Source organism: Pleurodeles waltl, chromosome 10 (genome assembly GCF_031143425.1).
Source record: "Pleurodeles waltl isolate 20211129_DDA chromosome 10, aPleWal1.hap1.20221129, whole genome shotgun sequence".
Lineage (NCBI taxonomy): Eukaryota > Metazoa > Chordata > Amphibia > Caudata > Salamandridae > Pleurodeles > Pleurodeles waltl.
Window position 1 is genome coordinate 785,560,016 of NC_090449.1, and position 27,447 is coordinate 785,587,462.

Here is a 27,447-nt window from a genome sequence, read left to right on the forward strand (position 1 = left end):
ACTGATTTGAGAATTGATGATTATTAGTTCCAGTGTGAACATTCGATATTCTGACCAATTGCACTGTGAGAAATTACTGAGTAGTTTTAGTTTATCCCCGACCGCACTTGACAGGAGCAGTCAGAGTTCTTTAGGTAGTCAGTTGTGTTTTTTAGTCTTAGAGAGATGAGAAAGAAAAGACTTAGATGCTGTTTCCTATATTGATGCCCTTGTGTTGGTTCAGCTGACTTAGAGCCGACCATGGCTGAGCCTATCCCTTTCACTGTCCCAACTCCGAATGATGACCAGACGGATTTCCAGCTGATCCTAAGGAGAGGTGTAAATTTAATGAAATGTGTTTGTTATAGATTTGTGTCCCCTTTTCTTCTAGGTACCAACCGCTATATTTTTACTAAAAGCCATAGCTAGATGATTTCCAAATTAACTTTTGTCTGTATTTTTCTTTTGCACGAAGGCCAAACATGGCATTCAAATTAGAGTGTCCACATCCAACAAATGGTATTAATAAAGGATTGATTTTGTTCATCTGTGAAAGCTTAAATGTATGCTATTTCTTTAGTTCAGTTATTGTTGATATTAATCTGTTTGATCATTCTTGAGTGTTTAGTGTTAAATTCATTGGTTAAGTTGAGGTTCTTCCGTCATGTTGGTCAACCTGTGTTGTTCATTTATGTGTATCAATTAACATTGAGATTGCTTAACATGACTTTAGCATTGTTAATATGGGGAAATAAACATTTCAACTTTTACCAGAAGGTGTGGTTATTCATGGTCAACTGGGCCATGGTGCATGAAGGTTACTGACTCTAATTTGACAAATGTTTTATTGTGATTGGTTGTGTTATTGTTAGGCAGGTTATGTGTAGCTACTGTGTCTATGATAGAACACTCTTAACTGAGTCCAAATGTCCATCGAACCTATAAAGCATCCTCTTGTAAATAAATTAATAGAAGGACAAATATGGTCAGACACGCTCACACACATTATAAACATAACAACAGACCTACACATCACTGTCACAATCTTTTAGTAAATAACAATAACTTTCCACAACAAAAATACAATTGCAGAATAAACTATTATACCCATTATCACTCCACCTATTGTTGCCTTCTTATTCAAAGTCCGACACACTCACTGACAATGAGTTTCTTATTGCCATGATTAACCTCATTTGATGTGTGATGTGGGGTGGGAGCTAAGGTGGATTTGTAGAGTGCTGCTTGTCACCCAAGAGGATTTCTATGAGGGTACTACCTTACCTGGTTATTTCCTTCACTTTAAAGATTTGTCTCTTGGGCAGTATGCACACTGGCAATGTTAACTAATCCATATGATTACTTTTTCCAGTAAGTATGTATGTGCACAGGTGCGTGTGTCTTAATAAACTACATTACTTTATTAAGACACAAATTGGTCCACACAAACCAAATTCAAAAATCCCATGATTTAAAACAATTAGGTCAGATTTCATTCAATTCAGTATATTCATATTTTAAAATAGGAAAGGTGTTAAAGCAATCCAGTTAGCCAAATCACATCACATATAAAACAAGCATTGGTAAAGTCAATAGATCTAGCATTGGCTGCCAGCTTTTGGCTTTGTCATAGTTTTCGCAAAACTTTATTGTTGCGGAAACTGTCAGGCCCTCATCAATCTAAAAAACAAACAGAATTAGGCTAAAATCAAAAATGTTTTTGCTTGCAAAATACACGTATTGCCACAATAGTCCCTGGCACTTAAGGGGCCCACACAGTGAAGTTAGCCAATTGGCTGAAGTGGGCTGATCCATTGCCAGATGCTGTAGTGAGTGAAAGAAAAATGTGAATAACACAATAACAGACCAATGGCTAAAGAGAGCTGTCTGAAAGCACTGATTAGAATGTATATTATAAATATATTTTAGTAAAATCAAAAGGTCTTGGTTGACCGCAAAAGCATTTTCAGCTACGATCCAAGAATATGGTTGATTAGAGATATTTAACTCTCCCATGTTTCCTACCCAACTGATGCAGGGTTACCCATAAATCTTAGTACAGTTTGTAGAATAAGAGAAAGTTGAATGGCCTCCTCGGATTATTTCCTTTTATACAATTTAAATGCCATTCTCACAATAGAAATCTGCAGCTACCACATACAGCAAAAAATATAAGGCCACTACAAAGACTAAAAATTGAAAGACTTTAAAATACCATCTAAAACTCACCTCAGTTTTAGCTATGCAAGAGAATCTCCTCAGTTCCCTGAGCAGACAATACAACGAACAGATATAGAGGTTGGAAGATGCCTAAATGTAGCTGCATTACGACATCCCAATTTGATTGCAGCTTTTCATGAGAATAATTTAGCGATGGTTCAAGGGGCGATGTAGGAGTGTCCAATCTTTGAACTGTCCAGTGATCACCAACCAAAAGGAGCTCCGGTCAGATTTGTTAGAGTATAGGACATTAGGGCATCATTCTAGGTTATGGGTTAATACCAGAAGATAACATCACCTGGGGAAATTTGATATCGCAGTTTTTCCCAGCGTGATTTTACCTTCTCACTAGAAATTCTGAAGGACGAATTTGATGGCCTTCACTGTAATAGCATATATTTCCCCCTCTATAGCTACAAAACGAATAGGAATTTTGCAATCACCCCCAGCCTACCCCCACGAAACGCTCCTTGGTATTACCTAGTTATAGTTTATCAAGAAAAGCTGTAACTCAGTGGGACAAATAGGCACTTTTTTACATTTTGCATGGGAAAGCATTGGGTAATGGCAACATTTTATTTTGTTTTTTGATAATTTACTGTAGATTCACGTCATGAATCAAGTCAAAGAGAAAAAGCAACATATTGAAGTTGAATGCTGGCTGAGTCCTGATTCGAAGCCCCTTAAGTTTTGTCTACTGTAATTATTTGCGATAGCCCTTTTTGGCTCTAACACACTTTATCAACATTATTGTTTTTTTCCTAAAGGTGTGGGAGGATGGAAGTTGCCTGACTGGAATACTGTGTCAGCTTACACAAAATCTTATTTTTTAGCTTTTTTGTAATTTTGTTGTGCAGACTGAAAGAAGGACTAGAAAATGAGCCATGACAAAGGCAAAAATTGAAGTTAAATGCTAGATGGACTTGGCACTGTGATTCCTTTATGTTTGTGTACTGTAGTTGTTTGTGATAGGCCTTCTTTTTGCTATCTCCTTTGCCAGCATTATTGCCCATTAACCTAAAATTGTGGGACAATAGCGTTGCCTGAATGGAATGCTAGGTGTACAGATTAAACACCAGAGTGGTTTCTTTGAATCATTCATGTGAGAAACAATTTTTTAAATTTTTAGAAAACAATACAATAATCCTGTACCCCTATGTGGAAAATATCGACACACAGCTTACTGATAAACAACACAGCTCATGATCACTGTTTGATTGAAATATAATTTAAAATACACCTACATATCATCTTCACCTAAAAGATGAGCAAGTGGCTAAATCTGATGTACAAAGGAACAATGCATTTCACAAGTACGTGTTTGAAAATGTGCACACAGCACACAACAAAATAAGGTTTTATCTGTTTAAAACTCATGGGTGGTCATCAGTGACAGTCTTGGACCGAGGCTCATAATTCAATTAAAACAGTCCAGAAATAGAAACAGTGACTTTTCAGTCCCTGTACAATTTGACTTGGGTCTTCATCAGGACTAAGATAAATAATTAAACATCCATTATCCAGGATCCTGCCAGCGATGCTCTCGTGGCACTGGGCCAAAGCACACTGACAGGTGCTGCCATGGTGACCACTGTTAACGACTTTTGGACTACAGTAACGAGCGCCATCACAGCTCCCACTGCTAGCACAGACTGTGACACTACCACACATGATGTTGCTCTACTTTGTTTACAGTAGGCTTATTTAATTCTATGTCTTTCCAATTTGCACAACGCCTCTTAGGAGTGTTTTTTTTGGACATTCATATCTGTCTGTCAAAAAATATTTTTAAGTGTTGCCCTGGAGTCTGCCTTTGTGTCTTTTCTCATGGTTTTAGTTCATATTCCATAATTCTTTTACCAATGTGTATATCCTAGACAAGAGTTTCTGATTATGAATTTGAAAGCATGTATCCTGTGGTCAGAGATCATTGTATACACACACCCATAGAAACAAGAGTGGGATCCACCATGAGCTGAAACATGAGGAGTCCTTACTGTGTGGCCTGGAAATGGCCACAATGAGAGATGATACTGCCCGGGACAGACTGGTGGAGGTGAGGAACCGCTATGCCCGACTGCTCTAGTCACTACAGTGCATTGACAGTAAGGCATGGCAAATCAAGATGCATGCAAAAGGGAGTGAATCAGGTCGCTTATTGGTGTGTCTATTTCGGTGTGAAATAGCCATTACACCAGTGACAGCTGTCTGTGGTTCCTTCGGGGTCATAGAGTGTTCCCAGGATGAAATACATACTGCATTCTATGGATACTACCAAGCACTGTACAACCCCACGTCCCTGCAGAGGCAACCCAGAATAGAGGAGCGTCTCCCCAGAGTCATGATGCAAGTAGTAACAGCAGAGCACAGGACTGTCCCAGATAGTCGATTTTAAGAACAAGAAACTTGATTCACTGTACGTGATTCTCCCACAAGTAGGACCCGGGGACTAGGCGGTCTACCTATTGAGTTTCATAAAACATATGAGGACCTACCAGTCCTCTGCTGCTACTAGTCCTGAAGCTGACTGAACTCTATACCTCCGCCCTCGCCTCTGTGACTCTTGCATTCAAGATGGTCCCTCCTGAAACCGGGAAGGGAACCTCTTGAAATTACCTCCTCTAGAGTGTTAACTATGATAGGATGTGACTATAAAATATTCAGGAAAATGTTAGCAATGAGGATGATGGAACACATGCCTGACCTTGTCCACCTGGACCAAAATGGATTCACACCGGGCAGATATGCATCCCTTAGCATCCGTAGGTTGCATAGGATACTTAAGAAATCCTCGCCTTAATAGCCTTACTCTATCTGCTTGGTTTAGACCTTGAAAAGGTGTTGGATATGTTAGACTGGGACTATATGCTCATGGTTATCAGCAGAAAGGGCATTGGTAATACATTTCTGCAGATGATCAAGCTCCTCTACACAGAACTAGCAGCCATAATGAAAATAGGACAGCTAATCTCCGACTCATTTTTGATAGCCATGGCACACGCCAAGGATGCCTCCTCTCACCATTAATTTTTGTGCTGGTGTTGGAGCCTCTTGCACAGTGGCTTCAACAATCAGGGAGAGTCTGAGGAATACCACTTAATGGGGGGACACATTTTGTCTCTCTCTGTGCTGATGAAGTCCTTATATATGTTAAGGACATACAGGCCACTATAGCAGACATAATACAAATACTGAGCGATTTTAAATCAGCCACATGCTTGGGGGGGTTAATTTGTCTAAGACCTGTTCCTTTCCATTGCACCCCGAGTGCTAGTCACATGATATTCTAGTGGGCACCCTCACAATTATATGGGAACCCTGCACCTTTAGATATCTGGCCATTCACATCTATCACATACTTGATAACATTGAAGACGGCAACGTCATGAAGGCAATCGCCTTTCTCCAAGCCCAAATAGCCTTCAGGTACTGTCTTCCTCTTACGGTGCAAGGTCATGTCACATTCTGTAAAATGGTCATGCTGCTATATCACTTTACTAAGTTACAAAGTTCTATTCCAACATTCTACCCACATTCTACCCACTAAATAAAATGTTGTGTGACCTTGTATAGCGTAAAGAGAGGACTAGAGTGGTCCTGGCTAAATTGCAACTTCCCACTGACCACTAGGGACTGGGGGACCCAATATTTGAGCACTATTACCTTACTATGCAGCTTAAATGTTTAGCCCAATGGCTACCAGGACATGACCTCACTGAGGTGTGTCTGGGAGGAGGACCCAATGTCCCAAATCTAGCATGAGAACTATATATCTGCCAAAGGCGCCACCAATAGCGGCCTCTAATAATTTACTTCAGCTTGTGTATAGCAGTTACCTTCACATCTCCTGACCATATGTGCTGGAAATTCCCGTGCAGTCAAAACTACCATTTATAGCGGCGGCTGGCCAAAAGGGGATGGACCTCTGGGAGTACGTAGGAGTGGAGGCGCCAAGCGATCTGTTCCAGGATGGTGCCCTGATTCTAATCAACCTGCTGACTGAACAGACTAGTCTCCTGGTGGGGTACTTTCTGACCCACTGGGGACTGATGGCAGAATAGAAACAGCTCTGGGGTATCATTAGCCCTGAAATGACTATACAGTGCAAGAGAGCATCCACTAAGAAGGCAGCTCACTTTTTGGAACAGGACATACGGATCACAACATCAGCTTGACTATCATTGAGAAGGTAGTCCAGAATTCTGCTGCACCAAGATTGCTTCTGGAAAAAGAGTACCACTGGACTTACCAACTGAAGACTCACATTAAGGAGTTGAAAGACAACATATCTTTGAGTAGCTTAAACTATTGATTATAGAATCCTAGGTGATTTTTGATATTTGGATAAATACACACAACAGCATTTTGGAGGCAATTTACCAAGGATTTGGCGGTTGATTTTTTCCCCTTTCAATAAATACAGAATTGACAGCAAGATACACCTTGAGAATGCTGATATAAAATATAACACATGTCAATCCTTGATTACGTACTACAGCAGTACTTGCCTACCCAGATTCATCGGGTACTAAATATACTGAGATCTGGTGATTAGCTTCTCTCTTCATGTTTTTAGTCGTGTACACCACCTTATGGAAGGGATAGTTCGTACCCTTTTTGATATATAATAGTCGGAGATACTTTTCTCTAAAGGCATAACTAGCCATGTTATGGCCCGTCAATGAAAGCAACGCTGTTAGTTTTGGGACAGACCGAAGGGCTACATCTGTTAGAAGGTCACCACATTCTTATTGTAACAGGCACTCTGTCTGTCCAGGATTATGGGACATTACCAATTAATGAATCTTGTGAACGATCAACACCAACCACCCCCTGCCCCCTGTTTTCCAGCCCCTTAGTGTATTTTATTTGGACAGAAAACATGGTACCACATACAGATTTGAGCTGGGGAATCCTCGGGGTAATCGTGGCCTCTTTAATTTTTTTTCTTTGTCTTTCTGAAATAAGAGTTTTTGTCCTGGGTTTCAAGACAATACATTTGAGAGTTAAAGAACTTTAACTCCATTACGTGCCCCTGCATGGGCTAGTCTTTGTACTATGGCTATTTTTGGTGTATACACACACCGCAACCGATTGGCCGACACTAGGTCACACTGCTGATCACTCCATAAGGCATGTCATGTTTGGGAGTAAAGGAACTTTAACGTTGGATGGGTGTCCCTGAGGGGGCTAGTCTTTGTACAATGCCATTTTGGGTGCATACACACACTCAACCGATTGGTCGATACATACTATGTCATGCTGCGGCTCATTCCATAGGTCATGTCACATCAGAGGATGCCCCCTCTTATACCTCTTAAAATGGTGTCTGCCAGGATGTGCCAGCTACCGAGACCAGCAGCACAAGCCCTCCCTGAGAGGACAAAATAGGCATAAAGAGCGGCGTCTCCCCTTGATGACATAAGAATACACTGTTCCATAGATAAACAGAAGGGGTGTTTGGGGTATATAACAAGCCAGTATTTTGGCCCTCGGACCCCACCATCCAGTTGGTTTTGTACCTGCTACCGCATTTTCAAAAATAAGCTTGATAGTCTCAGTGTTTGACTACAGGGGCACACTTCCCCTATCTCCCATAGAAGCCTAGTAGTTACCCAATACGGGTGAGTGCATATATCAAATCATGAAATTCATCTGTGCATGTGTGTAGGTTGAAGGTTGTAGGACCATAATATCCTAGAGAATCTCACATTTTTGTTTGCTTTTAACTATACCTACTGTTACTCTAATACATGGACACTTTGTGAACAGTAAAGTACTTTTAGTCTTTAAACTCCTCGGCAGGACGTTTGCAAGAGCTCCCACAAGTCAGTAGAGCCCACCCTGGCTATTAGAGGCCAGGGTGGTCCCGATGATGACGCATGCCACTACTAGAGCGAGTGAGGGTCACTAAAGAAGAATGAGAATTCTTCCTAAAAAAGAACAATTGAGACTAGATTTGCCCAATTGAAGCTAGGATATATATTTACAGAAATAGAGAAGTATCCTCCTATGAAAGCAGATATTCGGAGGCCGTTCTCCCTTTTGCATCCTACACATACATATACTGCACTTCAACAAATCTGTTGTTGTTCTCAAATATACAGAGAGCTGCTGCGATACACAGGTGCACCAGTCAGAGGGCCTCAGAAAGTAATTCCAGGGCTCTCTATATGAGTCCTCTATAACAGCCTGTGCTAAAGCCCTATCTGCAGCACACACACATTAACTCTGGCCTCTGCACGATGTCTCGTAGGTCACAGCATACCAGCTGTGGACACACATCACACAAAGATGGAAACAGATTCTCATTAGTGTGTGTTAAGCACAAAGGCAGTGGCCACAGGCTATGCTGGGATTCTATGACAATGCAAGTATCTATACTGTGAGGAAGATAAATTCAGGCAATACTCCTTTTCAAAATGGGAAAATATTGTGAAGGACTGTGATGGGACTGTTACAGTGATGGTAATAAAATGCCGAGCCACAGCCCATCCTTAAGGAGGGAGAGGTTCCATCCATCACCTTTTTACAAACAAGAAAAATATCTGTCAGTCTGTGCAAAGGTCAATTTGGCAGACACCCTTCATGTTTGGGTCAGGCAGCCAGGTGCTGTACATAAGCTAAATGTACAGTCGCCTGAGTTCCTGAGCCAATTTGCAGGGCTCAAGATTTCACAGCCACCTGGGCATGATCTCCTCAGCTCAGCAAAATACTTGGAGGTCATCACCTCATGACGAAGGGTTTCATCACAGATACACTCAGACTTTTACAAACAGACAGCTTTCTTTGACATGTAGCCCTATGTTGACCCATGGGCTGCATGTTGGACATGCTAGCTCTAGAGCATGTAACAATGACACAACATCTACATCTACAACATTGAAAACACACAGCAATATGTACACCCTAATGACTGAAATCAACACTCTAAGTACAACTAAATGGGGTAATGGCAAAACCTTTTATTTCCACCTATGAACCTATGAACATTATAATTGTTATTAGCGTTTAATATGATTATAATTATGTTTGTTGGAGCTGGCCCTTTTTGCAGGGTTATCCCCAAACATTTTGCCTTCCTCCTCCTATTTTTCTGACCCTGTTTTCATTGGCTATAGGACTCTGGGCACTTTATCACTGCTGATCAGTGCTAAAGTGCATGTGCTCTCTCCGTTAGACTTGATATGAATGGCTTACACCTGTTTGGCACATTTAATTTACCAGTAAGTCCCTTGTACAATGGTATCTCATATGCCCAGGACCTGTAAATTAAATGCTACTAGTTGGGCTGCAGTGCAGTTTGCACCCCAAGTAGCTTTTCAAACCTCTCTCAGGCCTGCCACTGCAGGACCTGCATGTACACCTTATTGCTACACTGACTTGGCAAGTGAAACCACTTGCCAAGGTCTAAACTCCCTTTTTACTACACCTAGGTCACCCCTAATGTAGGCCCTAGATAGCCCTATGGGCAGGCTGCTGTGTATGTAAAAAGTAGGACGTATGTCTTTATGTACTAAGGTCCATATTTATAATCCCTTTGTGCCGGATTAGCGTCATTTTTTTTACGCTAATCCAGCACAAATTTAACACCATATTTATATTTTGACGCTAGACCCGTCTAACGTCAAAATATCTGAGTGTGCATCATTTTCTGAATGTGTGAAACCGCCTCGCGTCAATGAGATGCAAGGTAGGCGTTCCCCTCCAAAAAATGACTTAAACACCTGTGCGCCATATTTATCCAACCGGGCAAAAATGGCTCACGGCTGGGAGGCGAAGGCAGAAAATGACGCAAATCACGATTGGCGTCAAATTTTAAAACCTGGGTCAGGGCAGGTGTTAAAATGGGGCAAACACACCACTACTTAAGGAAAACTCACACAATCAACATATTTGCTCAAAAAGGACGACATGGAGGTGCTACTCATGCAGCATGCTAAAAGACGCAGAGCATAGGACCAACAGCAGCAGCTATCACCACACCAACATGGACCCCAAAGGCAACGCAGAAGGCAGGAGAGGATATTCAGGACTAGGACAACCCTTCAGGGCCTCAGGGAACATGATATCATCCAGAGGTACAGACTGAACTGGCAAGCAATACAGCAGCTGCTGCGCCACATTGAACCACAGTTGACATCCAGCTTGCAGACACCCCACATCTTTCCACCGGAGACCAAGCTGCTAGCTGTCCTGCACATGTTGGCAAGTGGTTCTTTTCAAACTACTGGTGCCCTGGTTGCCGGGATCTCACAGCCCTCATTCTCCGGCTTCCTTCCCAAGGTACTTGATGCCATCATCTCCCTCACACCCTGCCACATCAGCTTCCACAACACACAGCAGAAGCAGCAGGAGTTTTATCAAATTAATGGCTTCCCGCACATGCTTGGTGCCATTGACTGCACACATGTCTGGATTGTGCCACCTGCTGCAACCGAGGCACCTAAACCGCAACAGGAAGCATACCCACTCCATCAATGTGCAGGCCATTGTGGATCAATACGGATTGTTCACCAACATCATGGCAAAGTATTATGGGAGTGTACATGATTCATTCATCTTCCGCCCCATACCATCAATCGGCACTTCCAGGATGGAAGATATGGCAATGGCCTTCTTGTTGGTAAGTACAGAAACCTAGTAATTTACACACAGCACAGCAACTGTAGGACACACAACACATACACCACTACATTGACACGTGGCCAGGAAGACACTGAGGTGTGAGACTGGTAGTCATGTTTGATATCCTGACCCAATGGAATACACACCTATGGACAAATGACAGATGCAAATAACAATAGATGCCACTCTAGAGCCACATGGGACCAATTTAAAATGACACAGTGACATTGACATGGCCTTAACTGGCAGTACAACTTGGAAGATTAACCTTTCAATATCACATAAGGCTACAGTCAATCCCACACACTTCCAAGCAATACGTCCTGTGTAAGGGGTGTGTAATGTGTGTTGCTGCGGGTCAAACACCATGAGACACATAGCATGATGACACTGACTCAAATGAAGGTGACATGGAATTATTGAGGCAGTACCAAAATCTCATATCACTCCTGGGGTGACATTGCCAGCTAGCAATAAGGAAGTGGACTGTGCTATGAAAACATGTGGATGTGACACTTATGCAAAGTGAACACTGCTACACATACTGATTGAGACAATTTTCCATATACATAACAGATGTACAGGGAGATTGACCTTCCTACACTAAAACTTTCACCCCCACAACCAAGATGGCCAGCTCACCTGAAGCAAGTTCAGTAGTGTAGGTGCACGGTTGCACATGAGCCAACTGGGTGAGGAAACAAAAATAGGTTTGCGTAGAACTTGTCACCCATGGGATAATTGTGCATTGTCAATAGTGAACACTTCAGTGCTGCCAACATATGGAGATGTGTTGTGCATTGTCACCTAACCAAATCAAAGGGCCTCACTGTTGCATTTCACCTGCAATAACTTATGTCTAATTGGATGGGATGTCCAGGTCATATAGTGCAACCATGTTACCACCACAGTGGAATCTATTGTGTGTGTGGAATTATCATGTCACCTCCAGTGGATACACACAGACAAATTTTTCTCACTACATAATGCATGGGAGATACACACTGAACTGCAAGCTTCTAAATATACCACAGATATCAGGTTAATCAGCCAAACACCAGTTTTGCTAGTCAAACAACCCAATGCAGAAATAACATCACAGAAGCCTAGGATCCCTCACAATACCACAAACACATATGAGTCACAGATGACACAAGATAACAACTGCCATGCAAAGTGACAATCACGGTGCAACCAACAACAAAGTACTTACCCACATTTTCTCTTTCAGCTGATCAGGGTTACGGGATCCAGCAATGGATCATGACCCTATTCGCCAACCCAAGCACAGAAGCAGAGCGTGCCTATAATGAGGCACATCGTAGGACAAGCATCATAGTTGAGCTGACTTTTGGCATCCTGAAGTCCAGATGGAAGTGCCTGGACATCACCCGAGGCAGCCTCCTATATTCCCCTGAAATGGTCTGCCAGATCATTTTGACCTGTGCAATCCTGCACAACATTTGTGAGAGGAGGAACATTCCCCTCTATGAACCGGAACAACAAATGCCCGAAGAGGAGGTGGAGGAGGATGCTGTCTGGGAAAATGAGGGAGAACATTCTAACACAGCTGCAGGAATGTGTCGCAGACAACAGATCGTACAAAACTTCTTCTAACTATGGTCACTATCACCACTTTGTTATCATATGGAATTAAGCATCTCACTTCATCACTCAATCATGCTCTGGGTAATTATGTATGCAACACATGCTCTCTAAGAATCATAATCAGAGTATTGTCTCATGGAGCATTGCAGAAATACAAGTTTGCATACTTCAGATGCCACATCACATTTGATGGGTATGAATGTACAGCAAACATCACACACAGTTTTAATGAAATACATCCTGTCTATTTCACATTTGAAGGGCAATATCATAGGACCACAGCTATGAGACACATTCATGTTGCCAACATGGTCCATTGCAGCATATGACACACAACTAAGACACCATCAATCATAAGGTAAAGAAGTGCATCATACATGATGCAGTGGATGTGCAAATGCATTGGTAACAGGAATGTATGACCAGATCCTTGACAGCAGTAAGTGTGACATCAGCTATCTCTGCAAGGAGCATGTGTGACAAGAAGTGCATCAAACATGAAAATGGATAGCACAAGTGCCCGAGGTATGACAAGCATTGCTCACAAGACATGCCCTGCACAGACCATCCCAGGTAATAAGTCCTGCCACTGCCATGTTTTAAGTCTCTGCCCACCCTTCTCTAGGTGGCGCTGTAAATGGACTATCTGTACCCTGAGAATCATCATATACACTCACCCACACTCCCATTCTGACTCCTGTGTGCTTCCCTCTTCAGTATGGCATGCCATAGTTCTAGTTCCTCAGTCTGCATGGACTTCAGGTCCGATAATGCACTGCCTGTTAGTCGGTAATCCCTGTAATCTGCTGTCCATTGCTTCCCATGTTAAAGGTCCGGTTGGCCCTTTGAACTTGATTCTCAACTCCAGGACTTCTGAGAGACTGAAGCTGCACACACCTGTGAGCACTCTCATGCAGACCAGCCATTTGACTCTGCCCTGCCCTTGCTGCTGCCTGGAACTGCTTAGAAGCTGCCATTTTCTGAATCTCCTTGTTGTGCATTGGCATACAAATCATTTGTGTACCAGAGCCTTTGGGGGATTGTGTAACAGTGCAGAGTGCAGCAGAAACTGATCTTTATTCAATGTTGTTCCTGCTTGTCCCAGTCAGACTCTGCTCACTGTGTATTTGCCTTGTTCATGTTTGTTCCTGATAGAGCCTGCATCCTGTTAGCCAGACTTCTTCCAGTCTTTGTGTTAACCAGAGACGTTCCCTGTGGCTACATTTGCGTCATAGTTGGTTTCCATGCCCTCTGTTTCCTCTTGTGGTATTGTGTCTGATAGGTCTGCGATGAATCCGCAAATGTATAGATTAGTTTAATTTGTTGTATTTTGTTCTGGGACATGTATTCAAATGGGCGAATCCAGCCCTTATCTCTTGTCTGGTTTTGCATGTATTCATTAGTGCCAAACAGTGACAGTGAGCTATGGCTATATGCATGGATTTGGTACTGTGCCTCCAGCCCGACAAACAAGGGCTGCTAATGTGTATGTAAGAACAAAACATGTTTGTGCCCTGATGGTCCAGACACAGATTCACTTCTGCCGACACCTTTTGATGGGGTTTGTGTGGTGACTAGCTGTGAGATTAATCAGCACAGAGGCACTGATGTTCCCTGTTGCAGTGGGAATTTTAGAGCCCACCCTGTGTACAAATGTTGTGATGAAACCTGCCTGTTTCCTATTATTGATCCATAACGTGTTTGAGCACACCAAGGTTGCTCTGTCGTCAGCCTTCTGAAATTTCTGCTGTGCCATAGCTGGACTATCCCCATGTATGCTGTTAGGTGATCGTTGGCTTTTGGTCAAATCTGCTTTGAAGGATACTCTGTTAATTCAAGGGTTGGCTCCACAGACTCATGACTAGACCTGCATGTAACTGTGACACCATGGAGGCCAATACTGACACAGGGTACACATGGCCACACAGTTGAGCTGGACACCTTTGTGCAATGAACCACTGGAAATATGTGAACACATGCAGCATGGTCTGCTAGTCCTCCACAGCCACACGAGAAACATAGGTCATTTACATGTGGTGTACATAACAATTTTAGGATTGGTTTCGAGACTCTGTGTCACAAACACTGTACCTACCTAGCATGTTCAAATGCCTGACTCATGGGTAGTATACACACAGGTGACCATGAAGTGGTAGCCAACATTTCATGACATGTGAGGGGTAACATATCTGACATACCTATTATCAGCCATCCTCGATCTTTCCTGTTTATAGTTAGTCATGGAAAATGTTTTGTCCCCAATGTCAAGCAAGTACACACAGCATAAGAGGCAACAGATATTACAAACACATATCATGACTGATGTACCTCATTGAATGGCATCTGATGGTTATACCCATTTGTAACACATTCATACATGCACATTACCCCAAATGTTTTGCATGCCATTCCCACAGAGGCACAACAATAATTCGAACAGACAATTCACACACATAAACACACAGGCCATGAGTTTATTCTTTTAGAGGCGTAGACTTGCTGTCCTGTATTGATGCTATACCTGCTCAACCTTGAAAAATCCTATTTTATTTCCAAAGTTTGTGCAGCTGTTGCATCAGTTAAGAGAGCTAATCCTGCACAACAACATGAGTATTATGGGCCGCAGTAGTATGGTCTGCCACATGTGCCCAAACACTAGAACACACACTGCAGGTCGTACCATCCTATCTTTGTATAGTTATAGGCTGCATGCATGTTACAATTTGAAAAATCACTCAAACACAGTTTAAGACAGCGTAAACAAAGACGCATATGCATAAAAAAAATGACGCATATGCGTTAAAAACGACACTTATGGGTTAAAAATGATGTTTCTGTGTTAAAAAATTACGCTCACGCATATTATACATCAATTGATCCCTAGCGTTAATTCCACCAATGCACCCCAGGAATGCGGTTATCTATTGAAAATGTATTGATCCTTGAATGCGTGGGTGTTTTCACTCATATGTGTAAAAAAATATTGACGCAAACCCTGTAAGCGTCATAAATTTACTCGCAATACAAGAAACAGGCCGCAATTGAGACAGGAAGTGATGTAAGATGATATCCTGTTTGCAGAAATGGTACAGTGGGTGTAATTTCACTTTCACTTTGCAGTATGTGATTATTCTAGACTGTGTGGCTGTGTTTTGACTTGTCTCTCTGTGAATATTGTGAATTTGTCTCCTGTGTGCTCTTTCTATTGTCTTTTGGTGTTTTGTCAGTGTCTGTGGTATCCTGTGCAAGTGTATTTTTGTCATTTATTGTATTTAGATTTGTCTTTGTACTGTTGGGAGTCTGTTTGTGGGTAGTGTTAGTTGAGGTAGTGTTGGACTGTCTGTGGGTTAGATAAGTTTCCTTTTCCTACCTCCTTTCCCTGTTTTTCCCTCTTTACCTTTTTTATTTCTTATTTTGTTGAGATGTTGGGAAGGCCACGGCTGGGGCGAATGGTTGAATAGGAGCTAGAGGCATTTGTGTGGCTGGTGTGCCACTTCCTTCCCCTGATGTTGGAGCCAGGGGGCCATGTGATACAAGGGTATCACATGCAGGCAAGAAGGCTGGGTGGGCAAAGGTGCTGTTCCACCTGAGGCACATATTCAACAGCCAGCGCAACGACCACCAGCTGAAGCATCGCTGGGCTGACCTGCTAGCCCAAGAGCAGGACCTGCTGGACCACCTGGGCATGGTGATTGGTGGACCTGTTGGTGAGTACCGAATTGACTAATGTGTACAGCACAATGCTCTGGAGGGACAGAAGCAGATGTTGTGACATGCTGCATGCAATGTTTGTGGATATGTGGAATGCAAGTTGAACAAACTGTGGCCCTGATTTATACAATTTTTGCAACGCATTACCATCATTTGTTGACGCAAAAGCTGAGCAAACTTACAAAATACAATTGTATTTTGTAATTTAGTGCCGCTTTTGCATCAATAGATGACAGTAATGTGGCACAAAAACAGGTTTAAATCAGGGCCTGTGAGTGTACCAGGAATGGGATGTATTTCACATGGTAAAACATGGAAACAATGTAGTCCCCAGTTTTGTGGAACCATGTCCGAACAGTATTCATGGCCATATGTACCAACCTCTTCATAACCTTTGCTATTATCTTAGGCCCATATTTTTACTTTGTTTGTGCTGCATTTGCGTTATTTCTGGACGCAAAAGTATCGCACACTTGCTACATTCAAGTATATTTTGGGAATTTCCATAGTTGTAGCGTCAACAAATGAAGCAAATGCAACACAAAATAAATTACACATCTGGCCATAAGTTCACTGTGTCTGTGTGTTGAAATCTGGACAGATAATCATTCACAAGGCCAACCCAAATGGGCCATGATGCTACCAGATTGCACATTACTGACCCAGACGTATCCAGTAAGTGTTAATATGTTTGTCCTGTGTTGTGTTTGCAGCTGTTGTGTGATTGACTCCTGTGTGTTGGACTCATTTCAAGATATGAAGAGCTGGCATTTGATCTGATATGTGACTTGACTGGAGGCTGACATAGTGTTCCATGGAAGAGTTAGGCATTCAGTGGCAGAGAGTCATATATTGGGAGTTGAGTGCTGCGCAATAGGCATGGGCAGGTGAACAAGGTGATTTGTTGCTACATGTATGCCAAATATTGATTTGGAGGTTGCCAGTGTCATAATCTAGTCAGCAAGTCATCCCCTAATTCACACAGAACAGTGATTCATCAGTTTTACACACCAACTTGCGCATCCCTGTTAAGTAATGAACATGTAGGACTGTATGGATGGCTGTCCAGCAGCATCTAGCTCCACATGTTGTACTCCATTTATGTGGCAGTTGAGTGCAGGTCAAGACCAGACGGGTGCTTGCATCAATGTGGTTGACTTTGGAAATGTGTCAGTGAGATCTGATGTTGATGATTGTCCGAAAAGAGAAACATGAATGTTGATGTGATTGTCCAATGGTTGACTCAATCCTAGTTAGCAGACCTCCTTACCTGTGGTGGACTGACTAAACCCATGTACAGCTGTACAACACTTTGTGGTTGTCCTTGATGTTTGAAAATATGTTTGAGGCACAGGGTTAGGGGTAGAAAATATGTGTAGCTGGGTGTGATTGTCACAGTGTAGATGACAGACATGTGATTCAAGCATCCATGTGTGCCAAACTACAATGCCCCCTTATGATTACCAACTGCATACCATCCTGCCAGTTCCATATACAAATCACAGGTCTTGTGTGCCTTGAATTTTATCCAGAAGATAGGGATTAGTCAGACAGGCACATGTTGAGTACTTGCAGCATTTGTTATGTGACAAATAGCACTACAAATATGCACAGATCATTTAATTAAGTACACACCGTGTTGTACATAGCTGTGCTGTTACATAGTTGATGGGTAGGCTGCGTTGGCATGTCATTCCTCAGGGACATTCTATCATCTGTACTGTGATGTACTGTGATGTGCATGTGCTATTTTTGAGGTAGTGTTAGAATATCATCTGTACATGTATCACACAATGATGTCACTAATGTTTGCCTGTCTCTATTTTTACAGCTGCCAACATGAATGTCCAAGAAATACGTGAATTTCAGAGGTGGGCAGTGCGGTACTGCCACATCTTCAATTTTGAGGCTGGATTCTGTAGTATGGCTAGGCGATATCGTCAGGAGAGAGCCACAAGGGCATGGAGGGCATTTACCCACAACTGCCACCACCACAACAACTCAGACCACAGTGGGCACAGGGATGACAGCCATTCCAGCTGGTCCCTCAACCTCGTCAGCCCAAGGCCCACAAGCAGCACCCTCTGCACCTCTACCTCCAACCACGGCACCCACACCTGCTACAACAAGTGCTACCCAGACGACCCCAGCTGAAGTAATGGACATTACTGAGTTCAGAACCCTACAACGTGACATGCAACGTATGTTGCACTGCATGGACACTCTGCAGCAGGAGTTGGCCCGCAATAGCAGGAAACTGTGAGGGATTAATCAAATCCTGAGGAGGCCCAATCTGTGATTTATTGATCCTCACCCCTAATTCCGTCCCCTCCCTCCTCTTCCCTCGTATTTTTCTTGAGGGGGTTTAGGGGGCTTAGTATTAGGTTAGAGTAGGCTGTTAGTTTAGTTAGGATAAGTGGGTTGGGGTTGGGGGAGTTATATTATTACATGGTTGTTTGTGGGTGGGTGGGTGGGGGATGATGTTGGAGATGTATGTGTATAAAAAAATATATATAAAAAGCAAAAAAATACAAAATATATATATTTGTTTAGGTTAAGTTAGTATGTGTATAGGTTAGTATATGTTGTCCTACATGTGTCCCGTCATATAAAGGGGGTGGGGGGTTGATGTTTAGAGTGTTTAGTTACATGCAGTAAGTAAGTTTAGCTTAGGGTAGTTAGGGCCAGTTGTGGGTAATGTATAGTTAGGATAGGTAAGGTTAGTTTAGTTGTTTCCCATAGTTTAAGTTTCCTTTCATACAGTTATAATAAAGTTTGGTGTACTCCTTTACAGTATGTGTCATATGCTTGGGGATCAGGGCCTTTGCATGAGTGTACACTGTCAATTTTGTATTTGCATTTGTGTTCCATCCTGCATCCACATCCCATTCTTGACATGGTTGTTCCCACTTCCACATGGGCTGTCACATTGGCAGCTACAACAAAACGACTTCTCTATGAATCTGCCATCCATTGCACCCACCACTCAAGGTAACTATGGTTCACAATGTCTTTCAAAGGTTGGTGTGATTTTCAAACTGTCATCGGTTGAGTCCTGTATTGGCATTTTGGGCACTGTGGGACGTCTCCCTGCAGCCTGATGTTCATGTGAACTCTGACAAACTGAGTGGTGTCATAATCTTATGAATTTCAGTATACATAAATCTCACCTATGATTTCTTACATTGTACTTCCAGGTGACGTTATTGTCCATAAACTCATACACATCCATTCCTGCTGTATGGTGTAGGTGTGGGATTAAAGTTTAGAGTCAGATGTCACATACATAATGATTGTCTTGAAGGAAATGTGGGCCACATTGGGTTTCATCTTGTACATACTTTGGACCTGACATATTCATTTCTACACAGCATTATACTGTTTGTGATCCTTTAACTTCAGAAATAAGCCAAAGGAAGCACAGATGATGATAAAATCCAGACACCTGTGCATAGTTATCAGCCCACATTCTTTCTACACTATTGTTGACATTCTGTGGCCGTTGACATGTCACATGCATCACAAATCTCCTACACAGTTGATGTGTCACATTACACAGAGACAAAGGCCTTCATCCTGACCTTGGCGGGCGGCGGAGGCCGCCCACCAAAGTCCCGCCGTCAGGTTACCGTTCCGCGGTCGAAAGACCGCGGCGGTAATTCTGACATTCCCGCTGGGCTGGCGGGCGGCCGCCTTCAGGCCGCCCGCCAGCCCAGCGGGAAAGAGGCTTCCACGATGAAGCCGGCTCGGAATCGAGCCGGCGGAGTGGAAGCTGTGCGACGGGTGCAGTTGCACCCGTCGCGTATTTCACTGTCTGCGCAGCAGACAGTGAAATACATTTAGGGGCCCTCTTACGGGGGCCCCTGCAGTGCCCATGCCAGTGGCATGGGCACTGCAGGGGCCCCGCGACCCCCCCTACCGCCATCCGGTTCCCGGCGGGCAGACCGCCGGGAACTGGATGGCGGTAGGGGGGGTCGGAATCCCCTCGGCGGCGCAGCAAGCTGCGCCGCCTTGGAGGATTCCAAGGGGCAGCGGAAAACCGGCGGGAGACCGCCGGTTTTCCTGCACTGACCGCGGCCAATGCGCCGCGGTCAGAATGCCCTGCGGGGCACCGCCGGTCTGTCGGCGGTGCTCCCGCCGACCCTGGACCGCCGGGGTTAGAATCACCCCCAAAGTGGTTGTGTAAGTGCTATTTATTTTAAAGTGCTGTAGTGCAATATTTACATAGTCCAGGATCGTAAGTCCATTAGCGTGACGCCTTCTATTGTGACGCAACACAAATGCAATGGTGAGGGACATTTCATTGGACATGCTGTGATGAAGTGTCATTCAGTGCAGAGGAACATGAATTGCCAATTAGGCAGTGACCGACAATTGCAGTGCATAGTGGTAAGGTAAACAGTGTGCTGGAGAACAGTGCACGTTACCAACTGTAGCGAGACTGGCATGTTAACAAGGACATAGGAAATCAGTGCCCATATGGCATGGACTGGTGCTACCGAGTACTCCTATGGCTGAAGGTGATCTGTTCCACGTCTTCATCTTCTGATGCGTGTGTCATCTCCTCTGCCCTTGGTGGTGGTGGGTTTGAAGAGACAACACACACTTCAGTGTTTAAAGAAGTGAACTCAGAATTCCCAGTAGCTGCCAACTGTGGGCATTACTGCAGCAAGGAGGAGCTGCTGGTTATGGAGTATACCAGCTACATCACTGTGGTAGGCAGCAAGGTCGGACCTGAGGGGGTCATGATTGCAGTCGTGCATGCAGTGAAATGTTTGGGATGCCAGGTGTTGTGGCAACTCCCTAACTGCTGTGGTGAAATCCCTCACACACTGTTGTAGTCCTTGCAGTAGGGATTGTTGGACTTGCATGGCTGCTGACTGTTCTGCGGATGACATCATGCACATGCGCATCCTGGCTGCCATATTTTGCATCCCCACCCGCACCTCCTTGGTCAGCTCCTGCTGTACTCCCACTACTGTCCTCTCAAAGGTGGTACCAGTGTCATCAGAGTCCTCAGCTGGGTTTGAACTGGCAGGTCGTACTATTGGGGTGGTGGGTCCTCTGCGATGGCTGCTACATCTGTGCTCCTCCTTGCAAGTGAGGGTGGGGTCTGGAGGGTTCCAAGGACATCTTGGAGGGTTTGCTGGCTAATGGTTGTCAGCTCATCATCCATGTCATCAGGGAAGTCCAGGACAGGCATATCCACAGGAGAGCCATCGTCCTCTGCAATGAGATATTGTACAATTAGTGTGTCTGTGGTGTGGCAGTTGTAATGTGATGTCACTGACTTCCTATTAGTGGGACATTGTAATCTTGGTTCCTGTTCATTGTTCCTGTCATTAATATTAGCATTCTCACAGGCCTATGCCCCACCTGCATGTCACATGTAGTGTGGGCAGTTTGGGGAATTGTCTGCATCACATCCTCTAGATGTAGGTTCAGTCCAAATTGTGTGTTGCCACCTTCTTGTCCTACTCAACCCTCCCTCTACCTCCATTATCATGGTGATGCCTTGCAACGGCTGTGGGTGTTCTGATGCCACTTGCACCACACTTAACAATATAGGACTGACCTAGTCTCTGACATTTCACATACACCTATACGTTGCTGAGACCTAGCACATACTATGGGCCTGATTCTAACTTTGGAGGACGGTGTTAAGCCGTCCCAAAAGTGGCGGATATACCACCTACCGTATTACGAGTTCCATAGGATATAATGGACTCGTAATACGGTAGGTGGTAAATCCGCCACTTTTGGGACGGTTTAACACCGTCCTCCAAAGTTAGAATCAGGCCCTATGTGTAGTATTGGCATGGCACGATACAGGTGTCAGCATTGGTAGTGTGTCATGTTGATGTTTGCCAATGTGTGCTACATTGGATTGCACTGATATGCCTGGCAGTGTTCCATTTCCTCTTATGACTGTGCAGGTGTGTTTCACTAGCTAGACACATATGTCCTCCCTCTCAATGCTGTTATCTTAGCAGTATGACAGTTGAGATGTTGCAAGGTGGCACTGCAGCTATTGTAACACAGGCACGGGGTAGACCCTGGAATGGGCACCATGGGTATGACATTACTGCTGTGCACTTCACAATGTAAGTAACAATACATGATGTTTCCTGTGCCTATAGACATGAGCATTTGACAGGATTTACACTTTGTTAGGAATTAAAGGGGATTGATCACGTCATCATTCTGAACCCTCTATTTTGGGTGTGTTTGTTCCATGGGCACCTAACTGCCATTTGCTACTTGACCAGCACACACAGCACAGTTGGTAGTGGCAACTGATGTCAGTGGTAAATGCCACTGGGGAAAGGGCCTGAGACTGGAAATTGTCCCCTAGTTCATGTTGTGACAATACCAGCTGTCCTGTGACAGCAGCCCAGTTTTACATTCTTCCCTACCCTGCTGGACTGGCTTTGCCTTTCCAACAGTGGTGGCATGGCAGAGTACCCCCATGCAAGGGTTGTTGGTGTAGTGTTGTGCAGTGCCTTTAGTTTCCCCTGCACAGCCCATGCACCCGTCCTGTGCCCCTTTGCCCTTTGCACTGCCTGATTTTCATGGCTGACATGCATTGTGTAGTAGGTATGTACCTCCCCCTGCTTGCAGTTAACATTTAGGTATTTTTGTCCCCCATGCAACTTACCCTGCATATGTGTTGTTTCCTGGTAGTCTGCGCTGTCCTGTCCTTGAATTCCTGTGACGATCTCCTCTGGGATGATGGCTGCCACCATCTCCTCCATCTCGTGCAGGGCCTCCTACGGTGCTGGACTCCCACCTCCAGTCTGCAGTGCTGGCTTCCTGTTCCTTGCCATTTTTTCCTTCGTCCTGCGCTTGCAGTCATGCCAGCGTTTCTTGCACTCTGTGACTGTTCTCTGGACCTCTGCCACACTGTTGATCTTGTCGACAATTTTTTGCCAAATTGCCTCTCTCCTCCCAATTGGCAATTTTGAGGTGACAAAAAGTTGATGCTGGTGTTCCGTCACCTCTCTGACCAGTATTTCATGCTCCTCCGCACTGAAACAACATTTCCTTTTCTTCTTCTCCCTCTCCTGGGTCTTGACTGTGTCTGTCAACACCAGGGCAGTGCGCGCTCTATTGGCGACTAGAATGCAAAAATCCAGCACTCTCAAAACAACATAATTTATGCATTGTGCTGATATGTTGTTGTTTAACCTTTTGCATTGCAGAGTTTAATCCTGAAGACTTATTTTTAATGTGTTTACAAATACTGTTAATTTCAATGTATTGCTGCAATCTTTCAGAGTGTGTTAGGGTGTGGTCCCTTTCCAGGGCCTTCCAGAGACTTTCCCTGCAGCATGCCTGGGTGTGGGTGTGGGCTGGGCCAAGACTCTATAAAAGGGAGCCAGCCCAGCTCCAAGTGCTCACTATTCAGAGGTCCCGGTGCAGAGCTGCAGCTACTTCCTGAGCTCCTGACCCGGTGGCCTATTTGATCTTCCAGGCCTCTGCCCTTCATTCTTCATTGGTAATCCTTGTTCTGGGTGGTAAGACGGTGGTTGGGCTGGCCTCCCAACGCCGTTATCGAGAACTTTCATATTCTTGGCTTAATTCTTTAATGATTAACAGATTACTTTGCGCGCTACCATTTCTTGACATTTGTATGGTGGTTTGCGAATCGGCAAGACGCGCGATTCGTTTAATTCTGATTTAATCTTGTTATTCATTGCGCGCTACCATTCCTTGACATTTGTATGGTGGCTTGCGAATCGGCAAGACGCACGATTCGTTTCATGGTGCTTTAACCTTGTTGTTCATTGCGTGCTATCATTTCTTGACATTTGCATGGTCGCTTAAGAATCGGCAAGACGCACGATTCGTTTCATGGTGCTTTAACCTTGTTGTTCATTGCTCGCTACCATTTCTTGACATTTACATGTTGGCTTAAGAATCGGCAAAAGACGCGCGATTCGTTTCACTGTACTTTGATCTTGTTATTCATTGTGAGCTGTTATTTCATGGCATTTACATTGTGGTTTACGAATCGGCAAGACACGCAATTCGTTTAATGATGATTTGACTTTGATATTCATTGCGTACTACCATTTCTTGGCTTTTTACATGGTGACACTCGAATCGGCAAGACGCACGATTCTCTCCTCGAGTTTAATTCATGTTGTTTATTGTATGCCACTATTCTAAGATATTTATCATGTAATATTCGAGTTGACAAGTTATGTGATTTGTTTTTCCTGAATCCATATTGTGTTATTCATGGTGCACAATCCTTTTATGGTGTTTACTATATATATGTATATATATATATATATATATATAGTCTACAATATGCGCAATTTGTGTTGAAACATTTTAAGAGTACACTGAAGATCAGAGTTTCTAGATGCAATATTGTATGGTCCTAGTATGCATTCTCAATAAGGATTTATATGACTGGTTTAAAATTTAGTCAGAATGTTTTTCTGATTCTCATGTAAAGGAAAGTACTTGAATAAGAAAGTTTTCATTTAATCCATCTTGATTCCCTTACAGGTGTCAGGCCATCTTGAAACTTAGTCATTTTAAACTTAATTCGTAGATTGTTCATGTTTTCAGAATGACTATACTTAGAATCATAGTCTAGTATTGATTTCAGGAGATATAATTTTTATATTGTGTGTTCTAACCTTTTTCTTACTACAGGTCTCCTTCCCAGCTGTTTCCCTTCCTAATCCCCTCTTCCCCTCTTGAACTCTCTTAGCCTCTGTGATTTATCTATCAGAGTCTTGGAGCTGTTCAGTGGTGGACGTGTTGGGAACGTGCGCAGACCCCGAGGATCTGGTGACTCTGACAGTGTCAGCCTGGCTGCTTCCTGGTCGATTGGGGTCTCTCCTGGCTTTGGGATCCATTTTGGGGCTCCTTAGCACTGTTTGCTGCGTTGGCGTCACTTTTTGACGCTAATGCGGTGGAAAATGGTGTGTATCCTGTTTGCAACATCGCAAATCGGATTAGAGTCATTTTCTCAGCGTGAATGTTGTTTTGCTTTACGACAAGGCGCAGTGGTTAGAGTAAAAAAAAATGACTTTAACCCAAGCTTTGCGCCACCGTTAGGCAAAGTATAAATTTGACACCCGTGTGGCACAAAAAAATGGCGTTAGCCTGCGTTAAAGTTTTTGACGCAAAACTGCTTTCGAGCAGTTTTGCATCAAAAAGTATAAATATGGCGCTATATATCCTAGTAGTGACAAACAGCCTATTTAGTTTCTCATTACTGTGAGTGCTGCTCATCTCATAGGATTGCATTAGAAATGCTCTGACATATGTCTAAGTGGTATCGTCTGATCTATGAGGACTAGCATGGGCATGTTTAGTATGTTTGGAATGGTAGTGGGAAATCACGCTTACTGGTGTAGGTGGATTTTTTATTGCTAATTTAGAAATGCCACTTTTAGAAAGTGGACGTTTCTCTGTACTTACAACTCTAGTGCTTTGCAGCCTGACTCCAATCCATGTCTGGGACAGAGTGACAGCTTCACTTGAGGCATACTTTTCAGACAGTCATAACACAGGAAGGTCTGGTTTAACAGAAGAGACAGCTGCATACTGATGGTCATCCTGGACTGGGGAGAGAGAGGGTCGTTCACATCTTACATGTGAATTGGCTGTGTCCTGCCCTCACACAATGGACTTATTACCCCCTACTTTTGTCTGGAGACAGGGCTGGGTTGAAAGGCTGCCGTGCTTCACTTGAAAGGGATCTTTTGAAGTTACCCCCCGAACAAAGCCATATATGAGTATAAGTAGAGGGGCTGTAGCCCTCTGATTTGGAGAGCACTTTTGGACTGTTACTGAACCTCTGTCAGAAGGACAGCTGTACTGCGCAGAGGACTCATCTGGTCTGATCTTCTTTTTGTTGCCCTGCTGCCTGGTGTCTGCTGGGTGCACAAAGGCCCCATCTGGATTGCTTTTCTCTGTATTGTCCTGCTGCCAGCTGCCCAACTGACTCTGGCTGCCCCAGGTAGTAGGACACAAACAGGAAGGACCGCTATTGTGACTGTGTGCTTGATAATTTCCAGAATACAGGCGAAGCTGCCAATCTGCATCTCCCCATATGTGCTGGCCTGCTGACTGACTATCTGCCCTTTGTCCCCTCCAGTGCTTCCCACAGAGAGTTGCCCTACGCTCCCCATTGGTGCATTATCAGTGCTCACGAGTGCCTCTTATGGTCATAACATTACTGGAACCCATCTTTGCCTGCCTACAGTTGTTTCTACCAAACTAACCGCGTGGCAAGCAGCGCTCCATTTTCCTGTGGCGAGGCCTTGCAATTTGAGATCACCTTTCCATCCTAGAGTGGGTGTGGGTCCGTTAGCCTGTGAAGAGCACTATTTCCTTGTCTCCTTTTGGCATGTGAAGAGTGCTTGAAATTGCCCTGGAGAGATTCTCTAGGGTGACGTGCACAACCCCTGAGCTGGTGGGCTCACTGGAGAGGCTTGCACTGCACAGTTGGTGTGGATGTGAGCCCCCAGCCTCTTCCTGCCTGTAGGAGGGTGGGAGACACAACGCTGGAACCATCCTGCCACCCCCTCTTACTTGGAAGCCTGGTGCCAGGACCACGTTTCCCATAGCCCTGAGCCACCAACCTTGCTGGCTTTGCATTGTACACAAGTGCATGCCAAGCCCCGAGCCACGTCTCTGCTGGGCGTGTTGCCCTGCCAGCGAGGGATTCCTTGGGCTGATGATGGCTGTACCTAAGGACCTCTGTGTGGAAAGCGCTACCCAACAGCCACCCTTTTTGCTTGCCCGGTGGGATCCCCCTTGCGATATTTCCACCATGTGACCTGGGACTGAAAATGTTGTCTCCACTTTACCGTGGGTTGGGGCTGAAAATGTTGTTGCCAGGAGTGGGAGGATATCATAGCAGGGCGGAGAAAGGCAGAGGGTGGATCACCTCAGGGAGTGCTCACAGGTTAATGTAATCCCTGTAGTAGGTGCACAGGGGCTTCTGCAATCTATGTGGGTATATGTGCCCTGATTGAGGATGTGATTTCTAATCATCCCTTTATCCAGGATAACAAATGCAATTGTCCGCCATGGTCCATGAGGCAGAATCATTTCCGTACCCCTATGTTACTGTTGCATTTTCACACCCTAAGTCTACCCTAGGGTTGTGAGGTATGATTGACTGTTACTTTGCCTGGAGTATGTTGTGTTATTCCAGTAACAAAATCAGGTGTACCTTTGTTATGAACTAGGACATTGTGATTGACGGGTCATGCATAGTAATGCTTTCTTCCATGATGCTGGGCAAACTAATAATAATTACCTCGTTGA